Source organism: Narcine bancroftii, chromosome 3 (assembly GCF_036971445.1).
Source record: "Narcine bancroftii isolate sNarBan1 chromosome 3, sNarBan1.hap1, whole genome shotgun sequence".
NCBI classification, from domain to species: Eukaryota; Metazoa; Chordata; class Chondrichthyes; order Torpediniformes; family Narcinidae; genus Narcine; species Narcine bancroftii.
The window spans coordinates 207,258,114-207,273,561 of NC_091471.1; the positions used below are offsets into that span (position 1 = coordinate 207,258,114).

A 15,448-nucleotide genomic window follows, 5' to 3' on the forward strand; every position below is an offset into this window, starting at 1 on the left:
TCCCGCCATTTTTTTGCTGATTGAGTCATCCATATGAATAACAATAGAGGGTGGGAACATCGATGCATATGAATGCCCTTCTTCCCCAGTCTGTTTCTGCTGAGTTTGCTGGGCAGCTTGACCACGCCATTTTAGGGCTGTTGGTCTGATGCTGCCCCAGCTTTTAAACCCCACCGGTTTGTTGTCCTGGGAATCACCTTAGGAATCTCTGTCCGCGTCTGCCGCCGATCTCCACAATTGCGGGCCGCCATACCTACGTCCACAGGTTCTTAGTTTCTCTGCTGAAAGAAAAATCCTTTCCTTCTCTGAGCCTTAGACACTTCAATTACTTCCTTTCAAACCTCCTCTATTCCCAAGAAAATGAATCCAGCCTACCTAACCTTTAGTCGCAATTAAATTTCTGCAGTTCTGGAAAATCTAATCCATATTCTCCAAAGTCCTCTCATTTTTTTTTTAAATTTTAAATTTAGACATACAGCACTGTAACAGGCCAATCCGGCCCTATGAGTCAGTGCTGCCCAATTTACACCCCATTTACCTATACCCTGGTACATTTTTGAAGGGTGGGAGGAAACCGGAGCCTCCGGAGAAAACCCATGTAGACACGGAGAGAACGTACAAACTCCTTACAGACAGCACAGGATTCAAACCCAGGTCTGGTCCTGATCATTGCCGCTGTAAAGGCTTTGCGCTAACCACTATGCCACCGTCCCGCCCTATTTCTTTCATATAGTAACCAAAACTGTGCACAATACTCTGTGGCCAAAATATTATTACACTCCATGCTTCACTATTCTGCTACCCTTTTCCATATTCTACAAATTATATTCTTTTTGTACACTGATAAATGTCCAATGATTTAGATGAAGGGATTAAAAGTAGCATTAGCAAATTTCCAGATTACACAAAGCTGGGTGGCAGTGTGAAATGTGAGGAGGATGTTATGAGAATGCAGGGTGACTTGGACAAGTTGGGTGAGTGGGCAGATGCAGTTTAATATGGATAAATGTGAGGTTATCCACTTTGGTGGCAAGAACAGGAAGGCAGATTACTATCTGAATGGTGTCAAAGTAGGAAAAGGGGAAGTACAACATGATCTAGATGTCCTTGTTCATTAGTCATCAAAGCCCTGGTGAGACTTCACCTGGAGTACTGTGTACAGTTTCGGTCTCCAAATCTGAGGAAGGACATTCTTGCTCTTGAGGGAGTGCAGCGTAGGCTCATGAAGTTAATTCCCAGGATGGCGGGACTGTCATATGTTGGAAGTTTGTAGCTACTGGGCTTGTATACTCTGAAATTTAGAAGGATGAGGGGGGAGTTTGATTGAAACGCAAGATTATTGCAGGAATGGACACCTGAGAGGCAGGAAACATATTCCCGATGTTGGGTGGAGTCCAGAACCAGAAGCCATAATTTAAGAATAAGGGGTAGGCCATTTAGAATGGAGTTGAGGAAAAGAGTTGTGGATCTGTGGAATGCTCTGACTCAGAAGGCAGCAGAAACCAACTTTCTGGATGCTTTCAAGAAAGAGTTAGATATAGCTCTTAAAGGTAGCGGAGTCAGGGGATATGGAGAGAAGGCAGGACCGGAGTACTGATTGTGGATGATCAGCCATTATCACAGTGAATGACAGTGCTGGCTCAAGGGGCTAAATGGCCCACTCTTGCACCTATTGTCTATCACCTCCTGCAGCCTTATTTTTCACTATCAACTACACTATAGTGAACTTTTTAATCTGCTCTGTATATTCTTTACCCCCCCCCCCCCCTACCCAAACCACCTTTCACCAGAATAACTATTGAGTGGAAAAATGTAGACGTGGTTTGTCTTGTGATTTCTTTCTCGGGTTCTTAAAAAGTGTGAAATGTGTGTTTAGTTGGCAATCGGTTGACCACTGCCTAGGGTCAGTGGAAATGGAAAAAAATCTGTTAGGCTGGAAAAGGTGTCGAAACTAGCAGCCAAGGAAGAGAAATCATGTTCGGAATAAAATGAAGGAAAGATCTTAGAAAATCACAGGGTTAGGTTGGTACTGTGTTCGAAGACTACATTGTCTCAGGAATGCCCAATGACCACATAGTCTAAATTCTCCTGCAAACAGTGTTACATGGGAAATGAGATCATCCTGTGCATCTGACTTGAAAATTGTGCCAGAGCCTCGAGGGTGGGTAGTGGCAGGAAATGCCTAGCTGAAGTTTCCAAGTGATGCAAAAAGGACCAGTACTGACTTTCTTTTTGAAAGATCGGTTTTCAACTGCATGATGTTGGGGGAAAAAAGCATAATGCAATTATGTTTTCAGACCTTCTAATTTTCTCCTTTATCCTTCCCTAATTCCTGCGGTACTGTTCCATAATAACTAGCAGCCCTCTCGTGCCTCATTTAAACAATGAAACGTCATGTATAACTGCTTAGAGGGAATGTTGGCAGGCAGTTCAGGCCACCAAGGTCCCAAGAAATAGAGCGTCCATAAGTCATCATTGGGACAGAAACCAGAAATAGGGACTTTGGTTGATTTGAACAAGCAATTGATTAAAAAAAACTTCCTGTGCCTTCACAAACAGAAAAGGAGCAGATGGCCAGTCTTTGTTGCAGAATTAAAGGAACTGACTAAAATTTAAGTTGAAGTGTTTTTTTTAAAACGATTTTCATGGTGGAAAGGAGATACGTAAAACTGAAGAGAAAATTCCAAAAGGTAGTTCAAAATGGTTGCCATATTGCTGGAATGAAGGCACGCATGGTAAATCAGTCAGAGTACAGAGGGGGGGATTGGACAAATTTCAGTGTGGAATAAAAATTATGATTGGGCATCCCATTGGTTCACATATGCAAGTTCTGATCCAATAAAAACCTAACTACTTCTATTAACGATTTCTTGGCCACACAATTGAAACCTTTAAATAGAACTAATAAAGCTGCTGCCCTCACAGACCAGAGACACAGGTTCAATTCTCATTCAGGTTCTGTCAGTGTGGATGGACATTGGAGATTTTGTCCTCACATGGGGTAATCTTGAGTGGTCAGATTTCCTCCTACTTCCCAATAGGCATATATTGGTAAGCTAAACAGCCCAGTGTAAATTGCCCCTAGTGTATGGGTGAGGGGAAGAATTTGAGTGAAAGTACAAGAAGGAAAAAAAAGGCACAAATGTAGATTGGTGTAAATGAGAAGGATTTAGAATCAGAATTTATTGTCATGAACAAGTCATGAAATTCATTGTGTTGCAGCAGCGTCACAGAGTAAACATTCATATTCTAACCATCTGATGACATTACTATAAAGAATAAAATAAAATAATAGTTCACGAAAAGTAAGTAAGCATTGTGGCGGCCAACCATGGCGGGAATCAAGCCAGTACTCCGGGCGGCGAGGGCAACCAAAGTCCAGCAATCTGCACAGTGGCCCTGGCCCCAACAAGTGAACCGGTAGGTGAATGGCAAAGGCAGCTTAAAGGCCATCGATCCAAAAATGGCACAGGCCTTGCTCCACAGCCAAAAGACAGGGACACCCCGTGGGGAAGAAGGGCATTGTTATGGAGGAAAATACCATGGGAAACCTGCTTCTGTTATGCATGTTGTGACGTCAGCTAAGGTGGCGGGGTGGGGGTGGGGGCAGGGCAGGAACAGTGCAAGTATAAAACTCAGACCTGAGCCCTAATAAAACTCAGAGCTTAACTGACTACACTACGTGTGTGTGTGTGTCTTCTTTCCAGAAGCACGTGGGTACAGTGTCTTATTTTTGATTATTCAGGAATCTGATGGGAGCAGGGAAGAGGCTGTCCTTGACCCGTCAAGTGCTCGTCTTTAGGCTCCTTGACTTTTTTCCTAATGTTAGCAGAGTGAAGAGGGCATGGCCTGGGTGGTGGGGCTCTTTGAGGATAGAGGCTGCTTTTTTAAGACACTACCTCACATAGATGTCCTCGATGGAGTGAAGTCTGGTGCCCATGATGTCGCAGACTGAGTTAATAACCCTCCGGACTTTACTCTTGTCCTGAGGGTTGGCGGCTCCATACCAGGCAGAGATGCAACCAGCCAGAATGCTTTCCCCAATACACCTGCAGAAGTTCATGAGAGTCTTCGATGACATACCAAACCACGTCAGACAATTCACAAAGTATAGCCACTGGAGAGCCTGCTTTGTGATCGCATCAACGTAGAGGTTCCAGGATAGATCCTCAGAGATGTTGACACCCAGGAATTTGAAGTTGTCGATCCTCTCCACTACTGAACCCTTGATGAGGACTGGGTTGTTTACCCCTGACTTCCTTCTGAAATCCACAATCATCTCCATGGTTTTGTTGATCTTCATGGCAAGGTTGTTGTCATTACGCTATTCAATGAGCTGATCTATCTCCCTCCAGTTCGCTTCCTCATTGCCATTTGTGATTCTGCCAACAACTGTGGTGTCATCAGCAAACATGTAGATGGCATTGGATTGTGCCTGGCCACACAGTCATGGGTTAAGCACGCATCCCTTTTTATTTTTCGTTGCCTCCTTGAGACCAGACTGCCGGCCATGGGCAGGCTGACTGCAATGGGCCCATTCTGGATCCTGTGCTATGGTTGATACTGGAAACCAGGTTCATTTGACATACTTATTAGTTGTAATTAATTTACTGTTCCTTGTTGTGCTGTGCCTGTGGGTGGATGGGCATTGTGTGTTTAACCCTTGCATTCCCAATCAGTAGTTCAGAATGTTTAGTAGAGGTTTACTTGCACCTGATGTGTAGTTATTTGTGTAATATTCCAGATTAGTCTGTGAGTGTGCCCTTTTGTGAATTCCCCTGTGGGTAAATAAAAACCACTGTTTGCTCATAACATGTGTCCAGCCTTGATTCTCTTTGAACCCATCGAACCTATTCTGAACACAACAGCAGGCCAAACACTGTACACGTGTAGCAAAGATAAGGAATCATAACCAACATTTCGGGCTTGAGCCCTTCATCAAGGTAGGAACAAAATGTGGGCAGGCACCCAAACAAAATGGTGGAGGGGAAGGGGCAGGGAGAGGAGCAAAATCCCACAGGCAGGAGGTAATAAATGGATAAGGGAGGGAGGGCACACCAGCAAATGGGGGAAGGGGGATATCGCTCTGTAAATGGAGAGAGAAGTAGGTCGACTGGAGGAAAGAAGGCAGAGGGATGGGCAAGAGAGGGAGAAACTGGAGAGGTGGCAGAAACTGGAGAAGCATCTTTGCTCTGTCTGTATCAATGACAGGGATCTCCCAATGCCTAACCACTTCAGTTCTGCACCCCACTTTCATGCTCACATGTCTGCCCATGGTCTCATGTACTTTCCACCAACCCCGCCCATAAATTGGAGGAACAACACTTGATTTTCCATCTGGGCAGTCTCTAACCGGATGGCATTAACATCAACCTCTCCAGTTTCTGCTAGCCTACTCTCCATTCTCCCTCCCTTCCCTTTGTCTTCTTTCCTTCCATCCCCTTCCCTCTCCATTCACAGTCATTACTCCTCCTTGTTGATGTGCCCTCCCTCCCTTATCCACTGATTACCTCTTGCCTTTGGGACTGTGCTCCTCCCATTTTGTTCAGGCACCTGCCCACATTTTTCACATACCTTGATGAAGTCTCAAGCCTAAAACATTAGTTATGTATCTTTATCTTTGCTATATAAAGTGCATTGTCTGACCAGCTGAGTTTCTGCAATGTTGTGTGTTTAATTCAACCATGGTGTCTGCAAACTTTGGCGTTTTATTTTTAAATCGATGTTAATGCCGTCTGGTTGGAGAGTATCCAGATGGAAAATTAGGCGTTGCTCCTCCAATTTTCAGGTGGCCTGGATTTGACGGTACACAAGGCCGTGGACAAGATAATGTTGCTTGCCATTTCTGCCCTAAGATGTTAAAAGTGGATCCATCTCAAACTCTCCCAAGATACTGCAATTAAAAATGCCAATTTACAGGCACTTCATGGATAACGAAAGAATGGCTGAAGGCAATGAATGCAGTACTGGTGATGGATCCTGTCAATATTTGGCTGAAGGACTGACAGAGTCTTCAATATGTACCTTTGTCTCTGTCCAACCTATTCCAGTATGGATACAACACAGACAATATCTACCAGGCAAAATGGAATATTTTTAGGTTAACTCCTGCTGAGAAAAAGACCGTCAAATCCAAACCAGCTGATGATCCATCAATTCTCACTCCCCAGCAAAGTGATGAATAGTGTTGTACTCAAACATGCTGCAGAAACTAAGCAAATCACGTCACATCCACTGAAATTAAAAGGCAATGTTTCAGGCCTGAGCTATACTTCAGGAGTGCCAAAAAATCAGGCGGGAGGTGGGGGGGTGGGGGTGAATTAAATAGGAAAGATGAGGGAAACCCTGTCGTTGTTGCATCTGGTGGGGGGTGGGGGGGGAGGAACACAGTCTAACAGGTAAGAGGCGGATACAGGTAGGAGGGTAGAAGAGAAATAAGCTGAGAAGTAACAGAAGAGGCCAGAGACTAAGAAAGATATCTCTCTGATAGATGAAGGTTGGAAGGGGGTGGAGAGGTGGATTAAGGGAGACAGGGATGACTGGTGGATGGGTTTTACTGAAATTAGAGGTTAATATTGATGCCCTCTGGTTGGAGACTGAGGCAGTATACAAGGTGTTCTTCCAATTTGCAGGTGGCCTCAACTTGGCAGTTAATGAGGCTCTGGGCAGACATGTCAAGGTGGCAATGAGTTGAGGAACTGAAGTGGTTGGCCACTGTTATGTGCTTGCTATTGTAGCGGACAAAGGAAGGCATTCAATGAAGTGACTCCCAATATGTGTCCGGTATCCCTGATGTAAAGGGCCTGCATTGGGAGCACTGGATGCAGTAAATGGCCCCTGCAGTGAAGTGTTGTTTCACTTCAAAGGACCCAAAATTTGGTGAGAAAATGTGTAAGTGCCGCACTTCTTGGGTGGGTATCAAGATGCGATTTGTGGGAAGGAATGAGTGGACAAGAGAGTCACAGATGGAGCAATTCCTGTGGAAAGCAGAGCGTGGAGGGGAAGATGTGTCAGGTGGTGGAGTCTCGTTGTAGGTGGTGAAAATTGTGGATGCGAAGGCTGATTGGGTGATAGGAAGGATGAGGGAAACCCTGTCATTGTTGCATCTGGTGGGGGGGGGAGGAAGGGGGAAAAGGGGCCGGGGAGACGTGCGGGAATCAGAGGAGATGCAAGTTGGTGCTGAGTTAATGGCGTAGAGTGGAAGTCACGTTTTCTGAACATGGAGGACATCTTAGAGGTCCTGGAAATGGAAAGTCTCATCCTGGGAGCAGAAATGGCTGAGATAGAGGAATTGAGCGAAAGGAAGAATGCTTACAGCAGACAGGGTAGAAAGTGTAGACAAGGTAACTGTGTGAGTTAGTGGGCTTATAAAGGATTATTGTAGACAATTGGTCCCCAAAAAAGGAGAGAGAGAGAGGTCTAAAAAAAGAAATTCAAGTGAATTTGAGGTCAGGGTGAAAGTTAGCAGAAAAGTGGATGAAGTCGATGAGATTATCATGGGTGCAGGAGGCAGGATCGATGAAGAGAAAGAGTTGAGGAGCCTAGCCTGTGTAGGCTTGCAGCATGAATTGCTCCACATATCCAACGAAAAGACAGACACAAGTGGGACACATCTGAGTATCCATGACTATATCTTAGGTTTAGAGAGAATGGAATGAGCCAAATGGATAGGTATTGAGGGTGAGTACAAGTTCGACTTGGCAGAGGATGGTGAAGGTTGAGGGGGACTGGTTGGGTCTATTATCCAGCAAAGAAGTGAGAGGCTCAAGGCCTTCTTTATGGGGGATAGATGTGTATGGGAACTGGAATCCAAGGTGAAAATGAGGCGGTCAGCCCAAGGAACTGACCTGTTAAAATCATTAACTTCCTACCCAACAGCCACAATCTTTATCACAAAGACTGCTGTGGTTCCAGAAAGTAGTTCATTCCACCTTCTTAAGGATAATTGATTCAGGCATGGTCCCAGAGGACTGGAAAATCACAAATGTCACCCCACTATTCAAGAAGGGAGGGAGGAAGCAGAAAGGAAATTATAGTCCAGTTAGCCTGATGTCGATGGTTGGGAAGATGTTGGAGTCAATTGTCAAGGATGAGGTTACAGAGTACTTGAAGGCACATGGCCAAAGCCAACATGGTTTTCTGAGGGGATGCAGGCATCATATTCTTGTTGGCTGCCAGTTGCTAGTGGTGTTCCACAGTGGACGGTGTTGGGGCCACTTCTTTTTTTTATATATATTGTGCATCAATGATTTAGATTATGGAATAAATGGTTTGGTAGCCAAGTTTGCAGATATGAAAGAAAATGGAGGAGTATGTAGTGTTGAGGAAACATAGAGGTTGCAGAAGGACCTGAACAGATTAGAAGAGGGGAAGAGAAGTGGCAAATGAAAGACAATGTTAGAAAGTATATGGTCATGCACTTTTGTAGAAAACAAATAAATGAGCAGACTATTTTCTGAATAGGGATAAAATTGACAATTCCCAGATGTGAAGTGACCTGAAGATAAACTTGCATGTTGAGTGAAAAAGGCGGCAAATGCAATGCTGGCATTAATTACAAGAGGAATAGAATGCAAAATTAGGGATATGATGTTGAGACTTTATAAGGCACCGGTGAGACCATTTTGGAGTATTGTGAGCAGTTTTGGGCTCCTCACTTAAGAAAGGATGTTAGAAAGGGTTCAGAGGAGGTTCACAAATATGATTCTGGGAATGAAAGGGTTATTCTATGAGGAAAGTTTGACAGCACTTGGCTCGCACTTATTGGAACTTAGGACATGAAGGGAGATCTCATTGAAATATTTTGAATGTTGAAAGGCATGGGCAGAGTAGATGTAGAAATGTTTCCCATGGTGGGAGAGACGAGGACTTGAGAGCACAACTTCAGGATTGAAGGGCGTCTACTTAGAACAGAGTTGCAGGAGAATTCCTTTAGCCAGAGGGTGGTGAATCTGTGGAATTTGTTGCCACAGTTGGCAATGGAGGCCAAGTTGATGGCTGTATTTAAGGGAGAGATTGATAGGTTCTTGATTAGCCAGGGCATCAAAGGTAATATGGAGAAGGATGGGCAATGGGGCAGAGTGGATCACCTCATGATTAAATGGCAGGGCTGACTTAATGGACTTAATAACCTATTTCTGCTCCTATGTCTTTTGGTCTTAATTGGTAATGAACAATAAAGGCAAGGCCCCTACTACACACAGGAATAAAATAAATTAATTGACTGAGGTGAGGAATTCATTATTCTAAAACCAGGAAAGTAACTTACCAAATGTATAAAGCATGAAATGAATGAATGAACTACAATGTTATTTTTGAAAAAAAACCTCCTGCCTTTTATTTGTATAAATGCAAATTCTTGCTTCCTGTGTAAGGTTTTGAACAAATTATTTAAAAAATAAGCTCACAATGACACAATTTACTTTACCCTTTTTGCTTTAATACCTTTATACTTTTCCTTTGTCTCAAGAGCCCAGGTTCTATTAGCAAGACCCCTCCAGGACAGAGTTAATAGCCACATCTGTGCATTCTAAATATGTGCACCTTATAGAATTTCCCAGTGTTTAATCTTGGCTACATATGCTATGTGCTGCCCCTTTTTCTATAACAACTCAAGATTTTCTACTTTTCGTAAAAGACAAACAAACCGCAGATGAATTCTCAAAGCTTTATTTCAAATGAACCCCTTGCTCAAAATATTAACAATAGTTGCGTTTCTATCTGAATTGTTTACTGACACACATGATTAACAGCACCTGTAGTTTCTTTGTTTTCATTTTAAGAACAAAATTCAAAACAGCTGAAACTCATCACAGCAAAAGGTATGGACTTCAATAACATCCCAGCTGTGGTACTGAAGCTATGCATCCTAAACATGCTGTACCCCAAGCCAAGCTGTTTCCATCCACCCATGATACTCCCATTAGCCAAAGTGGAAAATTGTGCAGTTATGTCTTGAGCAGAAAAAATCAGGTCCAATCCAGCCGGACCAATTCCAGTAGATGGATGCATCCATAGAATGGTCAAGTCACACCGGCTCCATGATTCTGAAAAAGCACCCTGGCTCCAGATTTATTGCAGACTTGGTCGAAACAAGGATAGAAGAGTAGTATTCCAGAGAGGCAAACCAGTTTTTGATATCATAGAACATTGTACAACTGTACAGTTTATTTTTTGCACTAGCCATGCCTGCAGGAAAAAGAAATCTCAGGGTTGTATGTGATGTCATGTATGTACTCTGACAATAAATGTGAAATCACTAAGAAATGCAAAACTGATTAAACTGGAAATGCAAGACAATCCCACTTCAGGAGTGGTAATCATTTCTGGAAAATGGCTGTGATTGTTGGAAGCTCTAGAATGCTGTAAGAGTTCCTTAGGGTAGCAATCTAGAGCCACCCATCTTCCAAAATAACCTTTAATCATAATGTTAGAGATGGGATGTTTGCTGTCAAATGCAGTATTATTTTGCATTTACAGTTCCTCAGATAATGAGAGACTCCACACTTGTATACAGGCAAGATACGGACAAGAGCAAGGCATGGGATAATTAAGTGGCAAACTATTGCAGGAAAATGATACAAAAATGAAAAGCAACTAATCTACCCATTTGGCATAAGCAGTGGCATTTCCAATTCCCAGATGGAATCAGCAGATCATCAACAAATATAAACTCCATGCCTCTGGAACAAGTTAAGGGCTACACAATGGGAAACTCACCTTCCAATTCCCCAGTCTTGGCATCACCTACAATACTATGATGAAAAAAGCTGCAATTGCCTAGATGGATGTGACTGCAACAACATAATCATCACTGGGTCAAAATCCTGAAATTCTCTTAGAATTTTGAAGCATATCCAAGGCATGGTAGGTCCAACATCAATCCCTCAGCAGAATGGAAGATGCCAATAAATACACGTGATATTAGCAATTCTCATCTCCAGCCTATCTCATTGTCTCATGAACTCTTGCCGAATGAAAACTTATTGAATAACTTTTTGCTGGTCAACGAATTCATATTATTCTGGTTTTCAAGTATTCATTGGAAAACAACCAATTGATTTTAAGCAATGGTTAACAAGAAGTTTCTTTCTCAGAATTTTATGTGCATATGAAAGGAGAATATTGGACATATCTAATGAGTAGATAAATTGGTGTATAAAGGACAATAAAAGTCATGTGCATAATTCTGTGGTGCAAAAGATTTATAGAGAACAAGGCATCAGAACCAAGCTAAAGGAATTTAGTGATGGTTGAGATCAGTGGGCCTTGTGATTTCAATACTTCCCTCATCCCTTAGAACAACAGATCAGAACCCACCTCAACAAAATGTTTCACCCTCCTTGCAATTAATTCTTGAACAATAAAGGTGATTCTATTCATCGAGATGAAGTTGTGCCATCATTAAAGGGCTCATTTAAAGCAGATGGCAGGTGTCCAATATATTGTTCTTCCTAATCTTCTCATCTGTAGTGTTCCTACCATCAGTAATCTCTTTCTCAATATCTCATCCAAACCTGTTCAACCAAACTGTAATCTTTGTCCTCCACCTTCCTCCCCAGATGCATTGATCAGTCTCGGCTCTACCTTCGTCTCATTGAACCCCCATGGCAATTTAAGCATATCACTGTCATTCCCACCAATCATCTCACCTGCAACCCAAGTCTGCCTCCAATGTACGAGCTTTCTGCAGTGGTGGAAAACTGTGACAGAAAGGTTTTACTGTACATTAGTAGGCAAAGCACTTTTCTGCATGTTAGTTTTGAGAGTTAATGCAGCCTTCAGCCTCATGCAGTTCCACTTCTGGCCTCAGCATAGTTGAAAGAAATGATTATGGGATGCAGCTGAGAGTTGATGGGGACATCCAGAGAAGGGCAGTTGAACCAAAGGGGGAATTACCAGTGTTATTCAACTGGGAACAATGGACTGAGATAGATAAAGGGGGTAAAAAAACTCTGATGGGGAAGAGTAAGTGGAGAATGAATGTATTAGTGTGAAGAGGAATAAAAAAAAGGAAAAGAAAAGACTGAAAATGCACGATTAGCAAATATTAAATACAACTCAGTGGTTAGGCAGGTGATGAACAATGACAGCAAGGTAAAGTCATTGTTTATTACAAAGGTTAGCATGCATGTAAACAAGCCTGTGGAAGCAAATAATATGTGGCGCTAATGATATGCTTTTACAACATTTTAACAAAAATATATTTCAATTGGAAAAATGACCAGGGCAAAAAAAGCCAATAGTGAAAAGATTGGTTTGCAATATATAGTGTAAAAGGTCTTGGATGTTGAAGATAAAAGTAACTGAAAACATGGTACAGGTATGTACTTCATGGACATTGGATTTCCAATCAACCGGAAAATACATTAGCTAGAATACTTGAGGAAAAATCAAATCAAATTATGATGAAAATAAAATATTTTGCAAATTTATTTTTTTAAATCACTTTCATCTTCATTGAAAAAAGGGTTAATCTTTTTATAGAATGACCAGATAAACACTGTGAGCATACAGAGTGTAATTCAGGTATTTCTGGAAAGCAACAATAATTACCTACCTACATGATGGAAACAGAACACTTAAAACTTTTTTTTAAAACCTCCGAGTCACATTTTTGTTTGGCCAGTACTGGAATTTCCTATCCATCCCTTCATGTTCTATTAAGAATATCTCCATTTCATTGTTAATTTTTCAAAGGCAGGGCAAAATTGTTTCAATTCATAAATATATTTAACAAGTTTAAACAACCTACCTGCAACTAATATTTCAAAATTCAATTGAAGTAACGATAAATTCCTCATATTTTATCATGAGAAAATTGAAGCCAAGTCAGATTCAAATGAAAGACTTAGTATGTGATCCAGTTCTCTTGCAGCTGTCCCTAATCTGCTCTCCTCCGTACAGTTCAGGCCTTTGTAGATTATAGCTATTCATATTTGTTAGTTGGAAACGCAAGAAATTCTTAGAATACCTAGTTAAAAACAGTAGTGCTTTTAAAACATGCAAGTCGTGATCAGTTAATGGGCACACACCTGATTGTAGTTAACTGATTGACCTTTGGGGTGAAGAAAGTGTGAATACTTTATTCCACTTATTTAAAAATGGGCATTTGTCTATCAAATAGTCACTTTTTCAGGTATGATCAAATTTGACATTTTGTTCATTCTGAGCTTTCAGCATTTTCAATCTTTCAAGATCCAAATTTTATTGATGAACTTTTTGAATTACAATTCTCTCATAAAGGTTTAATATCTGCCCTATATTATAAATTATTGAATATGAAAACAATTTCACTAATTGGGATTAAAACAGAATGGGAGAATGATCTTAATCTCTTTTTCAGACAAAGTTTGGATATCATTGTTGGCCTTGATTTACGGCTCATCTTTGCGCACTAGGCACAGTCTGATTGAGTTCAATGAATATAGTTTTCCAAAATTAAACTTGCTCAAATTTATCCAGAAATCAACTCACTCTGTGATAAATGTAAAATTTATGACGGCTCTTTTAATACATATATTTTAGTTATGTCTTAAATTGCAAAAATATTGGTCTGATATTTTTAGAACTTTTTTGACAATTTTTGGGATTAATTTAGATCTATGTCCAGTCATTGCAATGTTTGGCTTTTCCAGAGACATAAACATAAAGATATCCTCTAATCAAAGACAGGTTTTAGCATTTTCCACTTTACTAGCAAGAGGAACATTGTTAAAATGGAAAGAGGAGTTTCTACCCTCACAGGCAGTAGCCATTAGACATTATGTCCTTTTTAATTTTGGAGAAAATTAGGCATAATGTCACGAAAATCAAGATTTCCTTTGATAAGACCTGGAGTCCATTTATGACTTACTTTCACAATTGGTCTAATTGGATGTGATGATGGTTGTTACTGGGCGGGCTTTGTTTGGATCTCCTGAGGCCATTGCTTGATGTTATCTCTACTTACAATACGATTTAGAACTTTGGATGGCATTGGGTTAGTTTTTTTTTCCCCCTCTTTCTTTACTTCTTATACAATTCTATGTATAAATACATATTAGATTGGGATTTAAGTCCAAGTACGATTGTCACTATAGTATATGCTATTATCATAAATGTGTAATAGCCTCAATGCAATGGATTTATTATATTTTTGTTTCCTTTTCTAACAAACCTTAATAAAAATAACTTTAAAAGAAAAATGAGCAGTTGTTGGCTATTTCCTTTTCTTGGAAACAATAATATCACAAAATATGGAACAAAACAGCAAACCAATCTCTGTACAAAATGTATTTGACACTGGTATTGTTTTTGGGATTTCCTTCTTTGACCTGAAACAAATGATCTTGCTTGCATAAATGAATCAGTGAGCAGCATTTCAATTCTCCATCTTGCTAAGCAAAATGCTGCAAAAATGCAAATAATAGTACAATTAGATTTGTCCTTCATCTCTTTGCAGTGACAAGCAGACGACCAGGCCCATACTGCAAATATGTTCCACAGCTCCAGTTGGTAATTTAATGTGTTTAACTTGTCATTATATGAAGTTGAGAATAGGCAATAATCCACTAATTACCTACTATGTAACTATTCAGATCTTCCAACAGAATGTTATGCACAACTAGAATTATAAAGCTAACAGTGTGGCAAATCAAAATAGATCATTAGAACCCATCTAGCTGGTTGTGTAAAAAGTTTAGTGAGAAAGCATCAATTTGATTGATTAAAAAGATTGTGCTCACTTGTTACAATGTGTATATTGCATTATTTTTGATGCTAAAAGGAAAGTAAATGAAATATTTGCCTATTAAATTTTTTTAAAATATGAAGCAGAAATGAAACGGTGCGTTGAGAGCTGTTAGTTTTACATTACATTATATAGACTAAAGATGATTGAACTAAGAAATTAAGTTTTCACTTAGGAGTGGCTAGTCACATTGAATTCCAAAAAAAATGCCATTACATGTTAACACTGACTACCATTTTCCCACAAATTGTTTATTTCCTAGCTTATAAGATTTATGAGAAAGCTACTACAATGAAGTAAGAGCCTTTTGATAGATTAACATGCCTTGTAGATTCATAGAAAATTTAGGCCATTATATTCCATCCTGGTCCACAAAGAGCCATCTGATCTAATCCCACCTTCCAACATGAGCTCAGTATGCCTGCAGTTATGCATCTTCAAGCTGCTTAAATAGGATGAGGGATTCAGTCTTTACTTCCCTTTTAGGAGGTGGGCTCCAGCTTTCTCCAACCCTCTGCATGAAAGAGAGTTTCATTATGTTTGGCGTAGTGACAATGCTTTTACAGCACAGCAATTGGGACTGGGGTTAGAATCCAGTGCTGTCTGTAAGGAGTTTGTATGTTCTCCCTGTGTCTGCGTGAGTTTTCCCCAGGAGCTCTGATTTCCCCCCACCGTTCAAAACGTGCTGGGGTTGTACGTCAATTGGGTGTAAATTGG

The 15,448-nt window shown here is 40.8% G+C and overlaps 1 protein-coding gene across 3 annotated transcripts in view; it reads right to left on the bottom strand.

The window, feature by feature from the left end:
* lrba (LPS-responsive vesicle trafficking, beach and anchor containing) overlaps positions 1 to 15,448 on the bottom strand; it is an 871,588-nt gene that overhangs the window by 63,383 nt on the left and 792,757 nt on the right. The gene's annotated exons all lie outside the window — the stretch shown is intronic.